The sequence below is a fragment of the Sturnira hondurensis genome, unplaced genomic scaffold (assembly GCF_014824575.4).
Source record: "Sturnira hondurensis isolate 20B ecotype Veracruz unplaced genomic scaffold, ASM1482457v3 Scaffold0021354, whole genome shotgun sequence".
In the NCBI taxonomy this organism is placed as follows: Eukaryota; Metazoa; Chordata; class Mammalia; order Chiroptera; family Phyllostomidae; genus Sturnira; species Sturnira hondurensis.
This window is the reverse complement of record NW_028093985.1, coordinates 36,514,536-36,538,726: the sequence shown is the minus strand read 5'-3', so window position 1 is coordinate 36,538,726 and position 24,191 is coordinate 36,514,536. Positions and strand designations below refer to the sequence as shown.

The following is a 24,191-nucleotide window of genomic DNA, read 5'->3' as shown; positions in this document are numbered from 1 at the left end:
CCATTATGCAAAGTCAAGTTCAGTAGCAGAACCTTAGAAAAAGGGAAGCAGGAAAGCAACTTGCAAAGCCATAACCAGAGACTTGATTTGTTCTATTCTTTTTCCTTTTTTCCGATGAGCAAACTGAGATTCAGAGAGGGAGAATAACTTATATGAAGTCACACAGCTAATAGTATCAGAAGTGGATCCCCCAGGACCTCAAGGAAGCAATTCCAGGAGTTCATTCTTAGAAACCAGTAGTTGGTGCTCTTAGCATTTTTGTTTTTGTTTTTTCCTTTTTGTTATTGGTCCACCTTGCTATGTTTAGGCAGCTCTCTTGCACATTTTTATTACCAGTTTTCTCTAAACAAACAAAAAGCCTCTCTATTCTTTTGGGCAGTTTACTTGACAATAATTGACTCACAGGGAAATTTAATTGGTCATAGGAGAATGTTCTAGTGAATGCAAGTTTTAGTTAAAATTAAAAATAAATATTCTGACTCTGGAATTTGCCCTAAATCGTGGAAGCTTCCAGGAAAATGGGAAATGGGGACACCGGTGCCTGTGCAGCTGTGTGTGTGTTCAGACAGGAGACCTGTTTTCTGGTACCTCCTCAGATTCTAGCTATCACATCAGAAACAAGGTTAGCTGATCTTACATTGCCTGAGGAGCAGAGAAACAGTGGTGAGTCTTTGCAGGCAGCTCTAATTCAGCTGGCATGTGGCACCTGCAGCTCCTGCCGGTCAGGAAAGACCTCTGCCCCCTCCAGCAAAGGCTTTCTGGCCAGTGTAATACGCATCAGGTTGCCTTTGCCTGGAATCTTCCTCTGATCTTTTTCCAAGCAAACCTCCACTATTTTCCTGAAGAGTGAGTAGTCCAGGAAAGGCAACACTTGAATTGATATCAGTCATTTGCATTTGATTATAAGTTTATTCCTGCATGTTGTTAGAGCTGAATTTAATGGAGAGATCACAGGGCCCTGTGACTCTGTAAGGTGTCACTCCAGAAGAGAAAAAAGAAAAAAATGTTAAAGCTGGAGAGCACAATAGGTATAGAAAGGAATTGAATTAAAAATAGTATGCACAGACATAAATGATATGAAATTAATGTTTTAGTTATACACATTGAATCCTAAGGATCAATTGTATGTGTATGTATGTATGTATTTCCTCTTGTGGGGCACAGTTTTAAATATTAAAATATCTCATAGAAACATATAAATATGTATGTTTTTTATTCTTTGTAAGAGTCACCCCCTGTTACCTGACAATTGTAACTATGTACACAAAAACTATTAGAAGCCTTTTCATTTCTGCTTTGTGTGATTATTTTCTCAAAAGAGAGTGAGTGTCCTTAAATCCATGGTGCACTAGAAAAATCAGGATCAAGGTTTAGATCAATATGATTCAGGCATTTGGGATCACTGATTTTCTTAAAGATAGCTGCACCTGTATTCTGTATTTGGTTTTATTTATATTTCCTAACAAGTTTAACCTTAGAAAATAATCCTGCTCAAAAAGTTATTATTCAACTTATTTTGACAGTGAGTTGAGACATCCTATTTTATTCAGCTGACTGCAATGGCTCCCCATTTAACTCTAAGTCAAAGTCCTTCCTGTGGCTTAGAAAGCCCAGTGTAAACTGGTCCCCTGTTACCTTTCTCATCTCCTCTCTTACTACAGTCCTGGCTCACTGTCTGTAAGCACACTGGCCTCATCTTTATCCCTTGAAAATATCAAGTATGTTCCCAGCCTAGTTCCTTTATTCTAACTCTCCTTCCCAAAGGAATTCTATTCCCACTAACGCCCCCTGGAACCAAAACCAAACAAGAACAAGACAAGAAAAGCAATTTTAGCCAATAACCTTGATGAAGATAGATGCAAAAACCCTAAAAATATTTGCAAATCAAATTCAACAGTACATTCAAAGGACTGTACCATGACCAAGTGAAATTTATTCTAGAGGTACAAGGATAGTTCAATATCCACGAATCAATCAATGTCATACAGTACATTAACAAAAATAAAGCATAAATCATATGAGTTTTCTCAATAGGCCCTGAAAAAGCATTTGACAAAAGTTGACATTCACTCATTGTTGAGAACTCCCCATGGCTAAGGCTGAATAAAAAGACCTTGGGACCATAAGCTACCATAAACCTGGTAGCCAAAGACAGTGGACTGGAATGCACATGCATGAACAATGACAACTTCATTTATACTAGTCAGTGGGGGTGGTAGACACTGTTGAGTAAGTACATGTACTGTGTAGCTGTCGCATTCAAAATGCCTAAGTAGAGCAACAAATCTGCAATAAATTTTGTATTAAGCTTGAACATTCCTCTATAGAAACTATTTGGATGATTTAGAAGGTTTTCAGGGATGATGCAATGAGTGCAACACAGATAAAAGTGTGACATAAATGCTTCAAAGATGGTCAAGAACCTGTTGAAAGTGATCCACATTCTGGAGGATCTGCAACAAGCAGAACACTTGAGAATGTTGAACGTGTACAGGCTGCAATCAACAAAGATCAGTAACTGACAGTGTGAGAAACAGAAGCTGATCTGGGGAGTCCAAAGATTACTCTGTCTGAGATTTTGATGCAAGATCTTGTCATGAAATGTGTTGTGGAAAATTTGTTCCACAGCTTCTGCTACCAGAACAGAGGGAACATCCTGTCACAGTTGCTAATTACTTGATTCAGACCACTACCAATGGACCATATTTGGTACCCTGGAACTGACAGGGGACTCAAGATTTGGAAAATCTTAGAACAAGGTAAAAAGTTGTAAGTCTAGCAAGTAATGTGTACGTTAAAGCTTTTATTTCAGAAACTACAAGTAAGGCCCATCCTTGCTCCTAGGAAAACAGCCGGCCTCTTGGGGCACTGCTAGAGATTACCACCTGGGAACAAGTTGGAAGCATCCAGGCCTTTGTGTTCAATGGAGAACAGATGACCACCCCACCCCGGGAACAGCTAACTGCCCAGAACAGGAATGCTGCAGCTTCACTCACCTAATCCTCCCTGAATTTCAAAGCCCTCACCATACCTTGTTTATCCACCCTCACCTTATAAAAGGTCTGGCCTGGAAAGAAAAGACAAGATGGTCTGTTAGGGTATGAATCTCACCGGCCATCTGAATAAAGCGCCCATAAAAGATTCAATCACTGTCATTCCTTATTGGGTTTGGTAGTGACAGGCAGCCTGAATGCCGGTGTCATTTCTGCTTGCAGAACTTCTGTTCCCAGGAACTTTAGTTTTGGCTTTTCCCAAAACTAAAATCATCTTTGAAAGGGAAGAAATTTCACACCACTGATGAGATTCAGAAAAATATTACAGGGCAGCCGATGGAAATTCCAACAAAGGATTTTGCGAGTGTTTCAAACAGTGAAAGAAATGCTGGGAGGACTGTGTGGGGTCCTAGTATGCCTACTTTGAAGGGGATTGAGGTGTCATTGTCCTGTATACAATATAAATGTCTCTATTTTCTATACTACATGGCAGGATACTTTCTGGATCCAGATACTAAAAGATAAAATTTCATACGTACATCAAGCGGGTATTGCTCAGACATTAAAAAAAGAAATCCTGACATTTGGAACAACATAGATGGCCCCTGAGGGCATTATGCTAAGCATAAAAGGTCAGAGAAAAACAAATATTATAAAGGCTGGTGATATGTGGAAATTAAAATAAATTATGAAATATTGGGTGGTAATTTAGGCAGAGGATGGAGGATGGGCAAATGTGTGAAGGTGGTCAAAAAGTACAAATATAAAATCATTATGTTGTACATCTAAAATCAATACAATATTATATGTTAATTATATCTCAATTTTAATCTCTCTCATCACCTTCAGCTTTTGTTTGAGCACAGCCCTCCACTGCCACCTTAGTTTACACTGTTCACACACCCCACACCCATTAACCTGTCCTGGTTTTTCATTTTCTACACAGCTTTTTATTTTTACATACCTTATGATTCTTTATCCCAATTATTGTTTATATTTCTAGAATGTAATTCTATGAGGCATGGTCTTTGTCTGTTTTGTGCCTTGAAGTATTCCGCTGACCTAGAAGAGTGACCAGTACGTAGTAGTTGTTCAGGAAAAATCACTGAATGAATGCTACTGAACAAAACCCCTTCTGTGTTCTCTCTCATGGCACTGCTACCACAACTATGTGTCTGTATTAGACACATATACCCTTTAATGTGCTCAATATACTTCTAAATTCATTCCACAAATATTAATTGTGGGAATATTAAAGTGAACAAAGTATTACATTATAGAGAAGGATGTAGTCAAGCAAACAACTACAATGTAATAAGAAGAAACGTTATGAAGGACACTAAATCAGGATGAGTCAATAAACAGAGCAGTAGAGGAGGTAACATTTGAGCAAAGACCTAAAAGAAATGAAGGAACATTCCATGCAGATAACTTTGGGATGAGAAAAGGATTGTGCCAACAAACACAAAGCCCCAGCCAGAAACATCTGTACGGCCAAAAGACATCCAGGAGGTCATTATGGCTCAAACATCACGAGTGGTCGCAAGAGCAGAAAGAGATAAAGTCAGAGGGTAATAAGGGCCAATAACACTCAAGATTTTTATGTTGTTCTATGGCATAGAAAACCACTTGAGGCTTCTGAACAAGGGAATGACAGAATCAATTTTATGTATTATTTATGAATTGCCTGACATTTTATAATACATATATTTTCTTGTAATTTTTTCCAAGGTCAGTAAAAAGCACATAAAAAAAGAGGCACAGAAAAGGTAAGTATGTTGCTGGGAAGGGTAGGGAGAAGTTGTTGAATCACCTAAATCTTTAAATTATGAATAACCTTGAACACCTTAGTTTGGTTCTTTAATACTTGTGTGAATATGTAAGAGACTAATGGACACTGGATGATTTCTAAGTTTTCATTGAATAAATATTTTGAATAAAAGCCCTGCTTTCAAGTAATTTTCATACTGATAAATGGAAGCCAGCAAACAGGTTATCAAGTAAATAATGTATCAAGAAATGATGCATATCATGAAGAAACATCAAACAGGTTCAGGGTGCAGGGAATGAGGTGTAGGAGTATAGGGAGTGTTGGGAGGTTGCAATTTTCCATAGGCTAGTCGGGATATGGGTAGTTATGGAAGGCCTCATTTAAAAAAAATAGCAACAAATTTTAGTGTAGGTAGTGTAATAAAGGAAGTAAAGGGAATCAGACATTAAACTAAACAAAGTAGGGACCTTAATCAGACATTAAGCCAGCTTCACTGAGAAGCTGCAGCCTTTACAGGCTCCCCAGGGGACCACCCCCAGGACCTAATCATTGAGCATGCAGGAAAGCAACTGGCATGGTACTGGGATTATTGTAGAGGAGATGGGTGGGAATATCTCTGCTTCGTGCCCAATAGAAACCAAGATGGCACAGAGGTTGGTAAGCACATGCATAATAGGAACAAGATGATGCATCAGAACTTTTTGGACACACACAGTGGAAGCCAAGGTGACACAGTGGGGGTCAGGGGGGCAGTTCTTCTACTTTGAGGCATGAGCCATAGGAGCCAAGCTGGCAACCATACGGGGGAGATTTCTAGCCTGGGAAAAAAATAAGATCAGATAGAGAGGGGACCCAAGTTAAGCCCATGAAGAGCCAGTAAAGAGATTGGTTGCTTTGAAAGCCCGTTCTCTCCCAAACCCGAGATTCTATAATCAAAGCTTAACAAAGACCTCTCTTGGTAGCAGGGACTCGCTCGTTCATTTGTGCATTATGTCTCCATAGCTGTGGCAGGAGCCCCGCAGTTGTGTGGGCCCAAGCGCGGGCTCCAAGCATGACTCCAAGTGCAGGCCTGGGAAGGGCAGCACCGCGCCAGCCAGATCACAGCTGGGAGCAGAGACTAAGCTAGCCAGATAGAGCCAGAGACTGCACTGGACTGAGTTTTGGCGTAGACAGAACCGCACAATGCCCTGCCAATGCTGGCCCAATGGCTCAGAATTTTTGGACCCTGGCCCTTTTTCTGGGCTCAATGAGGACAAGGCTGGACTTCTTCCACAGTGGGTCAAAGTTTAGTCACCCAGCTGTGAATGAGACACCAGGAACCTGGGGGCAGTATTTTACAACATTTCTACTCCAATTATTCTTACCACTACACCTCATCCTCCTATGCATGATCACCAAAATGCTTTTCTTTCTTTTTTTAAATTTTATTTTACTTATTATTATTATTTTAATCCTTATTATATACTTTGCCATTCTCTACATTGAAGAGACCTATTTCCACTGGCAACAAAAGAAGAGGCCTGAAGGGAGTGATGAAGCAAGACAAGCAGACATTTGTGAAAAGGGCATCCCTAGCCACTGGAACAAAAAATTCTAATGCCTCAAGTTTACACTGGCTTCCTGTTTCTTCACATCTCTGCCAACACTGAGTTTTTTCACTTTGACCAGTTTATTAGCTATATCAAAGTTTCAACATGACTTTATTTTGCCATGTATTTTTATTTGCAAGTAAAGTGTTGAGCCAAGATTTAGAAAATATTCTAGGAAAGTATTTCTTTAGTGAAAAAGGTAATAAATTCACTAAACAAATACACATGCATGCAACAAAATAGAAAAAATATGAATAGCTTTTATAGATATGTTCTGCTCAACTCTTTAAAAACAATAGAAGCCATGTGTATTTGCAGCACTAAGAAAGTTTTTTTTTTTCTTTTGGCGGAGGCACACGTGTCCTAAGAAGAGACTGAAAATAGTGCCACTGATTGGTCGTTTAACCTTCGCTAAGGATTGTTCTGACCCTGCATAGTCCAGTAAGGTAGCCACTAGCTATATGTGGCTATTTAAATGTAATTTAAATTAAGTAAAATGATCAATTTAGTGCCTCAGTTAACTTAGCCACATTTTAAGTACTCAGTAACTACATGTAGCTAGTGACTACATTATGGAGCAATTCCATCAACCACAAAGTTCTACGGTGAAGGGAACCAAAGTATTGCCACCCTACAATGTACCTTTGGGGGTATTGATCTTAAGATAGTCATTAAGAAATGAGAGACTTGGAAAGAAACTTTGACCTTCCTCCTAAGGGAATTTAAACAGGAAAACCTGCTTAAAGGAAGGGAGCATCATTTTAACAATATAATATAATCTAAATGTGGCAGACAGGGAGAAACCTCACAAAGCCCACTTGTTAGATTCCCCCCATGTGCCCTTGCTTCTGGGTAGCCCAGCAAGAATTCATTTATCATTTATCATTCATTTATCATTCATTTATGTGTTTGCTCTTTCTTGTCTACCTGTGGATTGTCTACTTTCCCTTCGAAATCTCAGACGCCTGCCCCCTTTTCACCCTAGTCCATAATCACACATAAGTCTCAGCCGCCCAATGGGTCCTGGGTCTCACATTCTTATGGCACCTCCACATGTACATTGGCAATAATTTAAAACATTTTCTCCTGTCAATCTGTGTTGTGTTAATCTGATTATCATCCCAGCCAGAAGAACTGAGAAAAGTGGGAGGAAAGTCGTAGTTTTGACTCCCATTACCATCCTCTCGACAACCGTAATGCAGTTGTTAGTATTGTCCTTAATTTACAGACGAGGGAAATGAGGCAAAGGGGTTATGTTACTCGTCTAATAAATATTACATACCCAGTGGAATGTAGGCAATTAACCGACATATCTTTTTTCTAAATACTTTAACTTACTAAATTGTACCTGAACATAAAGATTTTACCACTACACAGCACAGAAGTACCTCAGACGTGACGCAAGATCACCTTCTAATAATTGCTTTATGCAGTTTCAACTCCAGAATAAATGACTGCCTGGGATTGCGAATTTGCAGTGGAATGTTGTCCTACTAAATGAAAGAGGTGAGTATGCTTTATTACTCTATTAAATATACGGTGGCGTCGTGGAGGTGACATTGTGAATATTTCATAGGGCGTGTATTGTTTTACCTATGCACTTGTGAATTTCTGAGTTATAAACTGATAATGCATTCTTCTTTGGACTTTCTGGTAGTGTGACAGATTTATGGTCAGAAACAGATGTTCCGTGCTCATGAGGGCTGTGAGTGAATGAGGGGTGCAGCGGTAACACCATGCTGTCACAGGAGACAGCAGACCTTTTGTTATCAGACACAGGGCTGAATTTATGATCTTTCCATTTGATAATGTTTAGCTAATTGTTTAGCTCTTCCTACCTGATCTCTCACAGTCTTAAATGTATTCTTTAAAGATAGACTCAACATGCCTTTGTTCTCCAAATGCTAATTATTTTCATTCTATTAAAAAAAGTAGTTTAAATATACAAAATATAAATCCATAAAAGATTTGAGAATTCAAGGCATTTCCAACATATCCCAAGATTATTAATTGGGGGAGGGGGGTGCTTAGAAATTACATTTACATTAAGAGAACATGACCTCGGAGTTTTTTTGGTTATAAAAAACCCAAAATCTATCTTTTCCATACTGTTCTGCTGAGGAAGTTAAACCCTACTGTATGGGTTTAACAAAGCACCAAATGTAATTTCAACTCCTTAACACTTAAGGAGGAGTTACATTTGCACAATCCTAAAATTATTTTGGCCCTTTGAAGGCAACTGCAAGGCTGATGTGGCCCCCAGTGAAAGTGAGTTTGACACCCTTGTCCTAAGGGTTATCTGACTAATTTTTAGATATTTAATTTACCCTCTTGGGAAATAAATACTAACCACAAGTATAAGACCCAGTACTTAAAAAAAGGAACACACTGTAGACTCTGCTTCAAGGAGCCTACAATCTGACAAAATAAATAAGTTCAAAAAAGTGTTGTCGGATAAGGGCAAGATCACTTTTCATTCAGTGATAAGGGACAGACTCATTAAGGTTACACTGAAGACATGCGTAGAAGATGGATCTGATTTGAACAAGTAGCGATATCTCACACAGTAGAATGGTAGTGAAGGCAGGACTATAGTAAGTAGTTGAATGTGCTACCATGCGGGTAAAAGGAAATAGTGGGAAATCAGGCTGAAAGATGATTAGAGATAGACCATGATGGGCCTTGAATACACCGGCCGTCACTGTTGGTTGCCTGTCCTTTCCTACGTGACTCCGTGACATTCGTCCTATCCTCGGATCTGAGGCTAAATTGTCAGTATCTTATGCTACTCCTGGGGGCCCTGTTTCCCCATACTTAGGACTTGGTTTAGGAGAAGCTCATAGCCAATGAGATGATGTGGGCCTACTGGCAAATGCCACTTTGCTCTTCAACATAAGAAAAAAACGGCCCTGTTTCTTCTAATGTTGGGTATGCATATAATTGTTGAAACTTCTACAGCTGTTTTTATCATCCTAAAGAAGAAGCTAACAACAACAAAAATAGGCACCTAAGTAACTGCTAAGGAGAAAAGGCTGGACATACAAATTTCTTCATACTTGAGATACAAGCATTATATGCTTGTAATGCTTAATGTATTTAGAATTGGATTTAGTATATTTTTGCATATTAAAATATTTTAACTGATACATCCAGGCTAAAGAACTTGGACTTACCCATAATAAAGCAGCCATCAGCACACCACAGGTATTTAAGTAGAGGATGAATATAGGATTGATCTGACCATGGTACATGGAAGTAGATAGGAGACTGTCCAGGTTAAGAGATAATTCAGTTCTGAACCAGAACAGGGGCCACGAGAAAGGAAGCTTTGAATAGATAAGAGACAGTGTTGCAATAAAAGAAGACCAGCAAAAACTGTTGGCAGGCAGAAGCAAATGCCAAATAGAGAGAAAAATGATCTTTAAACTGGAAAATAAATATGTTCTTGCCCATTTAGCACTCAAACTGACTGTCAGCAGCCACAATTTATAGGGATTTTTGGAGGAGAGTTCTACGGATTGGAGCGCTCAGTTGTACTTCGCTGCAATCTCCTTGACTATACATGTTCACGTCTCCTTCTTGCCGCCCCCCTCTGTCCCTTAACTCTGCTCCCTAGGGCTGCACCCTCTCCTAAGCTGGAAGTAGAACCTGTGCCTCAGGCTCTGCTTTCAGGGAACCCAAAGCCAAAACACTGTTCTGAAAGGAAGGGAGACTGGACCAACTGATAGCAAATAACATTTCACACTTAAAATGGTGTGATTCTACTAAACAAAATAACATGTTTTCTAAAAGCAACTCCCCCAGAGGAGGTAAGGTCATTTCACCTCTCGAGAGCATTAAAGAAACTAAATCCTACTATTACAGACCAACACGGGGCCTTCCAAGTTCTTTTGTTTTCACTAGTATTTTGTTGATTTTAATGCTTTTAAAATTTCCCTGTGTTATTGGCCTTGGGCTTGAAAGTGGTTTTTCCACTCTGGGACATTTGGTCGGATAGTTCCATTGTGTTGGAACATAACATTTAGTAAGTATTCTGGTACATTTTCAAGAGATTCCTCAAAAACTATACACGTATTCTAACCCTCGGCCAGACTGACTAATAAGAGTAATATAAATGAAACTAAAGGAAAGCAACAGAAGACAATGCTGACATTTCCGATCTACCAGGCCTGGAGGCAGTCAGGCTTCCCTGTGCAGGTAAGCAGTCCACAATCTAATCTGCATGACTTATCAGCATGCTCAGTCCCATCTTTTTCAGTGAGCTGCTGAATGACTTCTCGCACTCACACAGTGGCAACTGCAGTGAACCAACAACTCAGCAATTACTCGGGAAAATCATGAGGACCTTGGGCATGGCAGGCAACTGTGAACTGCACGTGTTAATTCCTTGTAGCTTAGACGAGCTATGATGAAAATAACTCCAGGATGAGACATACTCAAAAATAAAATACCCCAAACATTGAAAGAAAGAGTCTCTGAGAAAGAAATAAAAAATAAGCGTGGATTTCACTCCTGAAATGTAGCAGATACACAGCTACATTTTTTGTCCTTTCACTTTCGAGATGCCCCACCAAATGTGAAAATGAAAGCACTTGACTTAAATACCCTGTTTTAGAACAGTTTTCACCTGTTTCAGTACCATGGGCCTTTTCCAGAGTGCCTAGGAAATGTGAGGTACGTGCTAGATTCACTCACCAAGAATTGAATAGCAATGTGCTTGCCTCTAGCATTTAGTGAACAGCTTTTCAAAGAGTGGAGACAAACCCCAGCATACTGAGGAGGACTTACACACCTAACTCCCACATCTGCAGTTGCTTTGCCATTGGAACACACTTGGCGGAGCTGGCAAGGGACATTATTAGACAGTGCAGGCATTCTCTTGGATACATAGCAATGAGAATTAAGCAGGCTTGCCTTTTTCTTTGTAAGAATTTGTCTCCTCCCTTTTTATTTCTCCTTGATCAAGGATCTGGTAAATTCATTCACAGTGACATAAATTTAGGGTCGGATATTCTAATACTATATTCCCCTAATACTAATATATTGCACAATGGGCAATTATTTACTTCTCCTGAAACGGGGTACAGAGTGAGGGGTCCCCAGAGATATTCCCCAGAGTCCATGGTTTGGGGGGTGGGGGAAGATACCTTGCATATCTACAGCAAGCTAATAGCTATGCTACTGCCCCAGGGCAAAAGGTGTGTATGTGACTTTCAGAATGTATGGTGACTTGTGATATAGTTGGAAGCCTGTACAGCACCTGTACAAGAGGCAGAGTGACCGTTTCCCCTGTGTCACTGAGTCACTCCCGCCCTGACTAGAGATGGCAGCTGAGAGAACGCAAATGATATAGAAAACTGGCAAATGTAGCTCATTGTGGGTGGAGCCGCATAGGAGGTCAGGTTGGAAGCTCTAGGTCAGAATTTAAACTAAAGGCAGGCAGAGAGAGAGGCTGGTCTGCCATGAAGGCTGAGAGAGTGGGTGGTAGCGCGCATGCTGCTCTCAGTGAGATAGAAGCCATGTTGGTGGAGTGAGTGTAGAGGAGAAAGACCTATGAGGTGGCAGCTAGGCAGTTTGTAGTCAGGATTTGGTCAGGAGGCCTGGCAGAGTAGGGAGAGAACATCACGTTGCTTCTCTGAGTGTGCCTGCTCTAGCCGACTCAGAAGCCATCAAGGACTCTACCTGCAAGATGATGACTCTTGGGTCTTAGGACACATAGACAGGCCACTCTCTTGGGACTGGTGCCCTTCCTGGACTTCACCATGACCCAACGCAACACTGCACACGCTTTTCTGACTATTACATAGAGGCTGAAGACAACGCACCCCAGATCCTGAAGGGGAGCTGCTGCAACAGGATAGTGACTTTGTAGCCCATGAATGTACTTTCCAGAGGGGGCGGAAACTGTGTAGCCAGCTTCAGATGAGGGTATGGGGGCCTCCTGGGCTTGGCTCTTGCGGATAGCCTGGTGGGGAGCCAGGGAAGTGCTGGGCCTCAGGGAAGGACAGCGCTCAGGGCAAAAGTGCTCTCAGTGTCCCCAAGGTTGGGATCTTATAAATCAAAACCTGTTTTCCTCAACACTGATGGCTGGGTCATGGACCCCTGTGCCATGTGAATGGGCCCCTGTTTGCTCAGTTACACTCGCAGTAACACTTGCATGTTTTCTTAGTTAGTGGGGGGAAAATACCAGCTGTGTATTTGCAGGCATGATACACAGGGGGGAAAAAGGGCATCAGGATGAGAATGGGTCCAACTGCCACATTCCCCTAAAATAGCAAGGCTTTGTTCTTCTATGCAACCTTCACGTACGACACAACTCTATTGCCTTCTCTGATAGACAAAGACCTACATGACTGTTTCTGCAAAAGGACTACGACAGAAGATTCATATAAGGAGGATGGATATTTTCACTCTGTCCCAAGGAGTCTTGACATGAGGAAGACAAAAGGCTTTTGAATAAAGTAATCAATCTGTTGTCACGCAATTTTCCTTCTTGTGAATAGAACCTTACCACAGGAGCACCTGTGCCCCACACTATGTGTCTCAAGGGCTACAAAGGATCAGAAAAACCAAGTTACAGGGAGCCAAGATAATGGGAAGTCAGAATCTGGGCAAGGGGCCTAAGATAAGCAGGGGGCACCAGCAGACCATGAAGAAAGAATTGGGTTTGGGAGCAAGCCAGGGGTCTGTTGAACGAGAGGCTCCCTATGGGTTTATTCAGTCATGGAACATTCAACACTTATTAAGCCCTTATAGACTGGGGTATAGAAACACAAAAATGAAAAGGTAAAATGTTTTCCAGTTGCTCAAAGCTTACTGGAATAGCTTATCAGCCCAAGGTCAGAGGTAGAGGGGAGAATCCACCCCTGTAATAGGTGGAGAGTAGCTCTAATTGGTAGTGAAAAGGCAAAGAGAAAAACAGCCACTGAAAACACTTGCTTTTTTGCTTTATCTTAATTTTCAGCAAAACAGTCTTTGATATTCCTTACTATTAGGTTATCCTATTCTACTTAGAACTTCCATGGTGTGTTAAGGAAATTCTTGTGGGGGTCTTTGAAGCTGAGAATAATACCTTCTTTAGTATTCTGTGGAATTGCCATCTCTCCCACTGCTTTTTTTAAAAAAGTCAAATGTGTTTTACTTTTTCAAGGAAAATGTATTTTCCTCTTTTTGTCCTGCTGCCTCCAACTCATTTCACAAAATGTGAACAATCCTTTATTTTGTTATACACTGGATCCAAGAAATGTCATCTGAATTGCAGTTATTCAGTGTCTTGTGACTGCTTTTGCAGTATTTACCCAAGTCTCCTTGCGGATTTATTCATGAATAAATTTTGCATGATCTATAAAGCTCACTGCATTCTCAGATATTGCCACTCAGACTTTTATGAGAGACTAATTGTAAGAGTTTGAGCTTTTCACCATCACACGTATGTTCTTGTTGCTTCTACAGTATTTTGCCTTCAAAAAAAGCTAAATAGGAATAAAAGCAGCACGTAAACCAAGCAGGTGCCCATCAGGGAATGACATGCTTAATTACTGCGGCTGTGGTCCTTTAAACAAAAGAGATAACCTTTGAATAATTAAAATCACACAAACATGTATTAATTCTTTCCAGCATAAACCACCTCTAAAACGCAAGGAAGTTAACAATCCAGTACCAGCCAATTTATAATACTCTGGTAGACAGTTCAGGTTTTATGTTTAAGCTCAGCACTAAATGCCTCTCTCATTCACACTTCTGACTCATGGAAATGACCAGGAGCAGTTGCTATATACGTACAGGGCCCATCAGTGTGCCTAGCTGGCTTGCTTCCCAGATGCTCCTGCCATCTGTTGGAAATGTAGTTCGGCAGAAACAGAAGGTAGACTAAGAAATGCGTTTTTCCTCCTTGCCTTTGAAAACGTGTTTATCATTCTTTAATAATTAGACATGTAAACAGGCTTTAAATCATGGCCTCAGATACTAAGATAAACATTGCTTGTTTTGTTTTGTTGCATTTTCCTGCTGTAGAAAAGCTTTGCATCCTGATATGCAGGGTGGGGCAAAAGTAGGTTTCAGTTGTGAGTATATGAACCAGAGTTAACTCTTGTATTATTTACTAATTATTATATTGTTTTCCATATGAACAACTGTAAATGTGCTTCTGCCCCACCCTGTAATTAAAGAAAACTTCAATCACTTTGTCTCCAACTTCCTAAGAGGTGACATTGCCCAGTAAAAGAATAAGTCATAGAAAGCAAAATGCAAGATGAGGAAAAATTTTTTGCAGAAGAGGTCAATTAAGAGAGAAGCAGTGAGAGAAAAAGCAGTTTGTGAGCAACACAGGCACTATTTTATTTGTCTTGCCACAAGGTACATAGCTGAGAGTTGCTGTCAGAATTTAGATGTGTTTCACAGGATCCTAGTCTGTTCAGGTCATGCATGTACACTTAAGAGTAAATTTTAAAAATTTTATCACTCATTATGTCATCTGAACCATAGGAGATAAAAATTGTATTAGACCCGACTACTGCCCAGAATATGTTTTTCAAAAACAAGCAAATAGCCCTGGCTGGTGTGTCTCAGTATATTGAGCTCCAGCCTGCAAACCAAAGGGTCGCTGGTTTGGGCGTATGCCTGGATTGTGGGCTAGGTTTCAGTCTGGGCGTATGCCTGGATTGTGGGCTAGGTTCCCCAGTGCAGGGTGCAAGAGAAGTAACCACACATTGATGTTTCTCTCTTTCTCCCTCCCTTCCCCTCTGTCTAAAAATAAATAAATAAAATCTTTAAAAAAACACGCAAATAATCAGAATCTGAGATCGGTAATTCTCAGAGTCAGCAGAGATGGCTGGACCTAACCCAGAGTTTCTGATTCAGTAGGTCCAGGTTCGGGCCTGAGAATTTAGACTTCTGACAAGTTCCCAGGTTAGGCTGATGTTGCTTTTCTGAACTATAAAGCATTAAGAGTAAAAATTCAGAGAAGGGAAAGAATGATGCAGGCTAGGAAGAGAAAGCCTCCGAGAACCATGGAGTTTTAGAGCTGAATGGGACATCAGTGTTAGTAATCTTTAAATATAACTCCCTTCTAACAAGTTACAAAACCGACATCCTTGGGATCACCTGTCTTCCTCACTGTCACTCAATAGGCTAGTCCAAAACCAGGGCAGATGAAAAGCTTGCCTGTTTTTACCATGCTGCTCAGAACCAAAAACATACATGTAAACCTTGAATGCTAATTGTACTATCTGTGGATGTTTTTTTGTTCTTTTTTTTTTCTTCCTTTAGAGAAATTTAGGACAGTGCACGAAGGGTAAAAAATAAATAAATAAGAGCCTGACTCTGGAAGGCCATGCCTCTTTGGACAGGAGGAGAGCAGAGGCCCTATGTGCCCCCTTTCACCAGGGGAGAGAAATGCTTAGGAAAGGGGGTTTGGAAGAGGGAGATGCTAATGGATTAGCTTCATCCCCTAGAGCTTTAAATGCCTCTCTTAATTTGGTCAGCCTCTCACAGGCAAACTCTGAAGGGCAAAGCCCTGTTCTTACTGTTTGTTGCACAGAGCCTGGTGCTCTGACTGCCCAAAGAGCTCAACCAGTTCCATCAACAGCAATCAATTCCCACCCATGTGGGTGGTGGACGCCGGCGCCGAGTGAGATATAACCAGGGAGCACTGCTGTCCTCTCGCAAAAGTACTCACTGCATCTTTATAAAAGTCATTTTTGACAGTATATAACAGCAATATTTGCTGCTTTTAAAGGTAAAATGCTTGTTGCCCATAAAGCCTTAAGGTATGGTATGTGGATTAGTAAAACTTTGTCAAATGCCTCTAGCATTGCACAATAAGAAATTCCTCTTATTACAAACACAGGGTTTCATTTACGTGAGGGGAATTCCTTAACAGTCAAGGCCCATTTTTCTGCTAATCAACCATTACTTAAATTTTGGTTCTGCACAAACCACACGCCCTTCATGCAAAACAGCAAAAGTTGAGTAAATGCAGTCATAAAATTCTGACTCTCCCTGCAGCTCTCGAGCAGGCTAACCAAACAAACCCAGCGATGGGCAAAAGACTATAGCAGAGGCTACCACAGTTCAGCCATCTTCTAAGTGGTTTGCATTTGAAAACACTTAAATGCTTGAGACATAATCAGGCCTCCTCACTGGTTGCTGTTTCTGTGGCTCTGAGAGGCCCAGGCTCTCTGAGGGCACATCTGGTCACATAATGGCTCTCACAGGCAGGGTATTACCCTATCTGCTAGGGCCTGTGGAGACAGGAGGAGGGCACTTCTTGGCCCCAGCGGCTCCCAGCTCATCACACAGCCTTCTGTGGTCCTGGCTGTCTGCCGGTGCAGAGAAGGGCACTGGAGCAGAGGAATAGTGCTGTAGGTCAGCTCAAGGCATGGATTTAATGAAAGGTCTGCTGGAAGCCACATCAAACAGCAGCATGAGTTCGCGAATCTGCTCAGCAAGGTAACTCGGAGGGCATCTGTCACAATACCTTCCCCTGATGGTTAGCCTTCACTCTGCCTGGAGAGTGCTCTTTACAGAATTTTAAAATATTTACTGTATAGGTCTCACACTGCCCGCAGACAACTCTGAAACCATAATGCAAGGCCTGCCTCCTCTCTTGGGTGTCCAGGTGGCAGGGGTCCAGGCCCACCTGACACAGTGAGGAAAAGGGAGAGAATGCCTTCTAAAGTCATAGCTGGGCAGAGACAAAGGGGTTTGTGTGTCACACCTGGGACTGATGTGAAGCTCCTGAGCTCACTGGTGAACTTGCCTCCAGCTGCTGTTTAGAATCACTACGGCCTGAGCAGCTCCGGAGATGGAGATTTTAAACACCAGACTTCATACACAGACTTAGAAATTACCAGATTCACTTTACATCACATTTCATGGATAAATTGAAAGCCATTAGGTACTTTAAAAAATACATTAAATTAATATTCCTGCTATCTGGCCAACATTATAATTATTTCTTTAAGTCTGCTTTAAAGAAAAATGTGTCTTCGGGCCATTGAGTAAAACATTTTATGCTGGGGCAGATCTCCACTTTGCCACCAAAGGAAGGAAACAGAAAAACATACTTGAAAACAATTTATAAGGAACTCTCAAATCTAAAAGGTAATCACTCAGATGCAGCCGGTGTCTGTTGTGTCATGGATGAATTAGATGTTAAGCCCATAGCAAGATGAGTTATGGGGGAAAAGCTACAGAGAATAAGAAACATAAATGGTCAGTACAAAATAGACAGGGGGAGGTTAAGAATAGTATAGGAAACGTAGAAGTCAAAGAACTTGTACGTATGACCCATGGACATGAACTAAGGGGGTGGGGGATGCAGGTGGGAGGGATGGTAAAGGGCAGAGGGGAATAAAGGGGAGAGAAAATGGGACAACTGTAATAGCATAATCAATGTATACTATAAAAAAAGATGAGTTAGAGGATGCAGACAATCTGGTTTTTAGGTTTAAACAGCTCTCCCCTCTGCACAGTGTTATTTCGAAGGAGAAGAGAAGGCTCGACTTAATGCCAAGGACTCACCAGCCTCACTATCAGAGCTACCCAAGCCCTGAAGACAACCCAGAAACTCCTTGTCATGTATTAGCCAGAATGTATTTTCAGTGTATATGATTGATTTACATCCTCATGTATGTATTTTCAATGTGCATTTACATGATCTATTTGTGCCTGAAGCGAATGTTAATTAAGTGCCCGTAATGTGCAGGTTCCTAGTCCAGAAACAGTGAGAGAAGAAAAATATGACTTCATTGTCACTTCCAAGAGTAGGAATGTCTTATCATTTAAATAGATAAGGGAAATGTGCCCACACCTCCTGGCCAACTCCTGCTTGCTGTGGTCATCTTGCTGCCCCCACCCTGCCACCTCCAGTGTCCCCTGTTTCCTCCTCCCTCCCTCTTCTCCTCACAGTAGTCCCTGGTGTTCTCTCCTCTCCCCGCAAGTTTCTTAACTCCAATTATTTTTCAAAACCAGGTGCTCTAAAGTAGATAAAGGATATACTAAGGCCTGGAATTCTGTGTCAGCTCAATAAGTGTTTGATGGATGGACAAATGAATAAATTCATGAAAGAAATAGGGGACCTATTCTGAGTGATTTATGGTATAAATGAGATAAGTAATATGACTGCATACATTGAATAAGGTTTGAAAAACAATGCATCGAAGGAATTATTAAGTGCAAGATCATTAAACACAAACCTATAGGATCAAACCAGATCTGACTGGGGACTCTGTCCTTATTGCTGGCAACACTAATTTTGAGACCTGACACCCAGGCCCGCATCTAGCCCTTCAAATCACACAGACAAGGAGTCTGACTTGATTTAGATCAACCACAGGGGAGAAGTCATGCACTCAAGCTCTGGACTCCCATACTGCCTTCGCCACTTGTTCGCCAAAGGAACTGGGGCAAAGTATTAGCTATAGCTTTCTGTTCCTCAGGTTCCACAACTGTAAATAATGGCACCTACTGCACGAAGACATGGTGAGGATGAAGTACGATGGTTCGTGCAAAGAACTCAGACGGATAATTTCTCAATAAATATCAGCCATTACTATTACTGCAAAGTACTCCACATGGGTGATCCATCTAATGCAGGGAAGCCAAGAGGCTCACTCTTCTGGTGCCGGTGTTAAAGACGCGCATTAATCTCGATTCGCTGCAGTCCTGCTTCCCTCTGCGAGTCCTTCCTGGGTGTTTGTCTGACTGACAAACACTTGGTTTCACAGAGCTACATAATAAACCTGACAGGGTGGACTGAACCAGCCAACACCCGGTCTTGAGGGAAGTGTTCTTGGCACAGAGGGAGAGAATTCGAAGAACACACTATACAATGGTATATGCAAGAAAACCCCCAGAGATTCTGTATGGTTATGAAACAATTAGATTCAGCCCTTACTGAAATTGCTTTCAATCACCGAGCTAAGACACCATCACCAAGCTTAAACTACAAAAGTTAAAATGTAAAATTTTTGTTTTAACTCCTGAGCTAAGGTCTCATACTCTAGAGGGAAATCTCACCTCTCGTTCCAAAAAGGGAAATTAATACATATTTGCTGTGTGCTCTAATAATGTAAGTTAAAACCATGCTCCTCACCCAAAAGGATATTGATCCCAACGGTGATGGTGGTGAACTGCTGTAGGGGATTGTCATTTTCTATTCAATGGCTCTCACAGAAGCTAAAAGCTTTACATTAAACTAAGCCAAAGGCAAATTCGGAAAATGATTTTAAAGAATTCATCTCAAAGTGGATAAAATGACAATAGATAAAGCAATAATACTTTCAGAAATCTGTCTTGAAAGAAAACTATCACTTTTCGAATAAGATGGGAAACTCTCCAGTGCACATGTAGGGGTTTCTGATGTTAAATATTAAAAATGTATGAAGCAACTTTTCATAAAAGTAGAAGGAAAAAAGCAAACTTCAGGTTGAGATCAAAGCATTTAAACTTGAATCTAGAAGAAATTATAATCCCAAAACACTCGTGAATGGTTTTAAAATATTTTAAGCATGCCCAATTTTAACAACAGGAACCTATTCGAATGCCAAAAGAAAAAAAATTATCTAGTACGATCTTCTTCCTGTCTCCAAAGTGGTGATTTTGCAAGCACTCTAGAAGAGTTAAATGAGGGCTGTTAAAGAATTTCACACAGGATGATCAACAATATAAATGCAGAAAAGAATCTCATAATTACCGAAGGAAACTTCCAGCTGTGGGCAATTAAAGGTTTAACATATTAACAATGAGACACTTCCTTACCCTGGGGGGAGGGGAGGCAATTCACAGAATTTACATTCTCTGGGAAAATGCTGGCATAAATAAACTTCTGACCCAGAGGTGTCATGAAATAGCTGGGCTGAATTATCAGATGCCCTTGACTCTGAATAAAATACCACTTAAACTCAAACATCATCCTGAGTACCAGAATTACTCTCTTTAAGTTTTTATAACTATGGAACATTTAGAAATGTTGACTGCTTGTATGGAGTCCAAAAGTAATGGTGGGAGAACGCCCCTCTCCCCTCCCCGCAATTCACATGTAGGTCAGAAAGTGGAATTTCCTGGGCAAATGACCTCACCTATTCTTGCCTGAAAGTACCTCAGGCTAAAATTTTTATTCCCCTTCTTTTCTTTATGGTAATACTCCCCATTGAAGTGACAATTAAAGCAGATACTTTTTCTGAGCTCCTTTCTTAATTTTTTTTTTTTACCCAGTGACTATGAACACTGGGAAATTAAAAGCCACAGTAATTGTAAGCACCTCCAGACCTGAGCTGTTGGTCCAAACAAAAATCTAAAATTCATGATCTGGGAACAGGTATTTTATGTGAATGTTTGTGTTTATTATGAACAGCTGTGAATAGGCAATCTTTATTTTTATACACATGTACATATACACATGTATGTGTACACATGCACACATATATATGTATAAGTGTAATGGATTCCAAAATTCACTCACACCACAATTTATATAGGTCTCTTAATTTGTCAATAAGTAATCTATTTTTCTTACTGAGCCCCTACTAGCTATAAGGGGAAATTTTAGTTCACAGGTTTATTTAAATTAAAATATAGTTTGGTTTATTCTTTTACAAAGTCTTGAGAATAATATCATTCAATCTATTTTTCAAGCTGGACTTGGCCTCCTCATCTGCACTGCTGGCCATGTCTGAGACACTAGGGATGGATGAGGGCTATGATGCAGAAAACCTCGTGAAGAGAAAACTGGGCTTCCTCGGGCAGTAACTTTTGATCCTCTCATCTCTAAAGCCAAGCTAGTTTGTGGTATTGCCTCCTTTTCTCCGTTTGATTAGGGCCTGGTAGCTAGTTGGCGTTGGTAAATGAGATCTCACCTTGGTTCTCCTAGGCACACAAAATCACAGTCTTTGTCCCATCTCTAATTAGTCATCTAATTGCAGTATTGTACTCTTGACCGTGACTGTAGAATCACTTTGCCCAAAACTGAAGCAGTCTCCATGACAGCTCTTTTGCTTTCAATTCAGCTGTATTCTTAGACACTTTCAGGGGAGTAAGAACTGCTAGGGTGCTTCACACCACACGGTAACTGAGAAAGGCTTGGGGGATTGCCTCTCCAGATTCACCTCACTGACCTACCACGAGGTACGCTAACTTCTCCCTCCCACAATCCCGTGAAAGTGGAAGGAGCCTGCTTCTGCCTGATACACTGCTTCTGCTGCTCCCTGGACTCCAGCTCCTTGGTGAAGCCTTAAAGACAACCTCATATTCAAGCATATTGCCCTGCTCAAGAAGCTAAATAATCAATTTTCCCCCACTTCAAAATAGCTGGCTTCTTGGCTTGGGGCAGTCTAAGCAATGATGCTCATACTATCAGGCAGGGGTACTGAAGGAGACTTTGAATCAGAAGATTTGTTTCTGACTTTGAGGTTCTACTTTAGGGCTTCATTTTATTTTCTCCTTTTGAATACTTTCTCATGGCATGACCTCGGTTAAGTCACCTTTTATAATCCTTAGCTTCTCTCTGCAAAAGGGAGGGAGTAACACATGTTTTTCTACATCTCAGTGTCCTTGTGAGAACAGTATGATTTCCTGGGGTTGAAATCAATTTATAAATGACAAACACAGGAAATGTAAGCTTCTTCCTTTTCAAAATGTAAAACTGAAACATTCCACTCTGAATCCACATAAAGCCAGTTGTGGGACACAGAAATTTAATACCTCATTCTAGTTGCAATTTTGTTTCCAGAATCTATGTCTTTGCTTTAAAAGACTTAAAGAGAGTCATGTGATCATAGATTATCTCACCAGGGTGTTCTATCAACCACCACTTCAACAGGAAGTTTGCTTCCTAGAATATATTGAAACAATCCTCCTGTGCCTTCAAATCATCATAAAAGCAGAATTAGATACGCAGTTATCATCCATTTGTTTAGTTGGTTCACTGCTAAGAAACTGGCTTCAAACCAGGCTTTTGTCATTGATGACTCTGTCAAGGTAGCTGTTGTCACGTGGGTCACAGAGAAAGAGCAGTCATTCAAAAGAGGAATTATGTTGTAGGAGGCCTATGGCTTGCAAAGTGGAGGGAAGAGTCCCAGTTCTCATCTGAAGGACTCCTCAGCTACAAAGATGACGAAGGCTGATTGTTATGAAAATAACACTAACCATTCAACTCTATATTTTTCCTTCCAGTCAGTCTTCATATCACTGACTAGTACCAAATGTAACACAGACTTGGGGAAATTTTTTCCATTTCTTTTTTGTTTAATCTTCATTGTATTTTTTCCATTACCATTTAGTCCCCTTACTCCCCCCCGCCCCTCCCCGGCAGCAGTCACCACACTGTTTTCCATGTCCATAAGTTGAAAAAGCCTTTGGTTGTTTATAAGTTTTCCCACGTAAAAATAATTACATGACCACCAACTGTAATATGTAATTCACTCGGGAAATTATTGCCTACTACAGTTAAAAAGGCTTATCAAGATGAACATATATACCACATGTTACAAATCTGCTTGTTAGAGACACAAACAGAAAAGAAAATCATTGCTTATTTAAAGATTTAAGTAATATCTTGTTTCTAACTAAAAAAAATGAATTTTAGGGAGAAATACTTACTTGCTTAAGGTAATACAGCCACATTGTTTTACCAAAAGCAATACTTTTAGTCAGACAGGCCTCCATTTTAAAATTTATTCAGTGATTCCCTAAAAGCCATGAGTACATTTATTCAAGGCCCACAGTGTGATTTTCAGTTCCATCTGTGATGTACATTGAGTAATAATACACCTCAGTTAATAGAATGAAAAATACTTGTAACTTAACATTTTAAATGCACTTGCGCAAGAATGAGAATAATATCTGTGATGATCCTATCCCAAACCTGAATTTCTATTGAAAAAACTTAATACAGAACTGGCTTCTGAGATTAAAAAAAGAGAGAGAGAACAAAAGTCTACTCATTCCTTATCATTACCTGTTGGTCTCCATTTTCTTGGTACATTTAATAATTGCCCTGAACTTTTTCCACAAATTAATACATATTAGTAGAAACAAAATGTTTTGCTCTTTCTGCATGATGAGAAGAAAATGAAACAAAATCATTATTTCAGGTTGTTCTTATAATCAGGCACATTTAAGAACCCTTCATCTTATCCGGTTATTCCTGATTGTATCCAACTCTGTTTTGATAGCCTACATCTCCTTCCCACGGCATATGCTCCTTGGAAGTTTAAATTTCATGAAGTGTCAAATAATTAACCCCCCATTCTTCCCCTTAACTTGTGCTTAAATTCTAACTGTCCACAAGTATTTGTGTTTTAACAGAAGACTCCAAAAGAATGAAAAAGTTCTTAAAATCAAAGTAATGAATCCCTGGTATATCTTTGGATACCTTGGCCAGTTAATTCTGGTCTTTTCCTTACAGCCATATTACACTCTGCTTACAAAACTATATTTTTATTCTGTATGTTTAAAGGACATAAAACACCACCCATGACAACATCAAGAACCTAAAGATTGACATTTCAGAAATTAATATTCTTTCCTGGAAAATAATCCTCAGTCAGGAGACAAACATCTGGAATAACAGAATTTTTTTGTTTAATTTACAGTGGAATTCAAAATATTTTTTAGTCCATATTTATTGAGAGAGCCAGATGCAATGCATTACAAATTGTTTGCCTAATTCAAACCATAAAGAAAATTATCTTTTTTCCATATGACTTCAAATTTAGAAGGGGGAGGTTGGGTGTGGAGCAGTAATAACAATTCCTGCGTCTAAAAGGTTATGGGATGGCAGCCTGCAATTCCTTCAGTGTTACATGAACATTCTGGAGTGTTTCTCTTTAAGACAAA

The 24,191-nt window shown here is 40.3% G+C and overlaps 1 non-coding gene across 1 annotated transcript; it reads left to right on the top strand.

Moving 5' to 3' along the window:
- Window positions 1-23,192: 23,192 nt before the first annotated feature.
- LOC118977550 (small nucleolar RNA SNORD50) lies at window positions 23,193-23,263 on the top strand. Its single transcript, XR_005064555.1, has one exon. It is a non-coding gene; the product is annotated as a small nucleolar RNA SNORD50 (small nucleolar RNA).
- The last annotated feature ends 928 nt before the right edge of the window (window positions 23,264-24,191 follow it).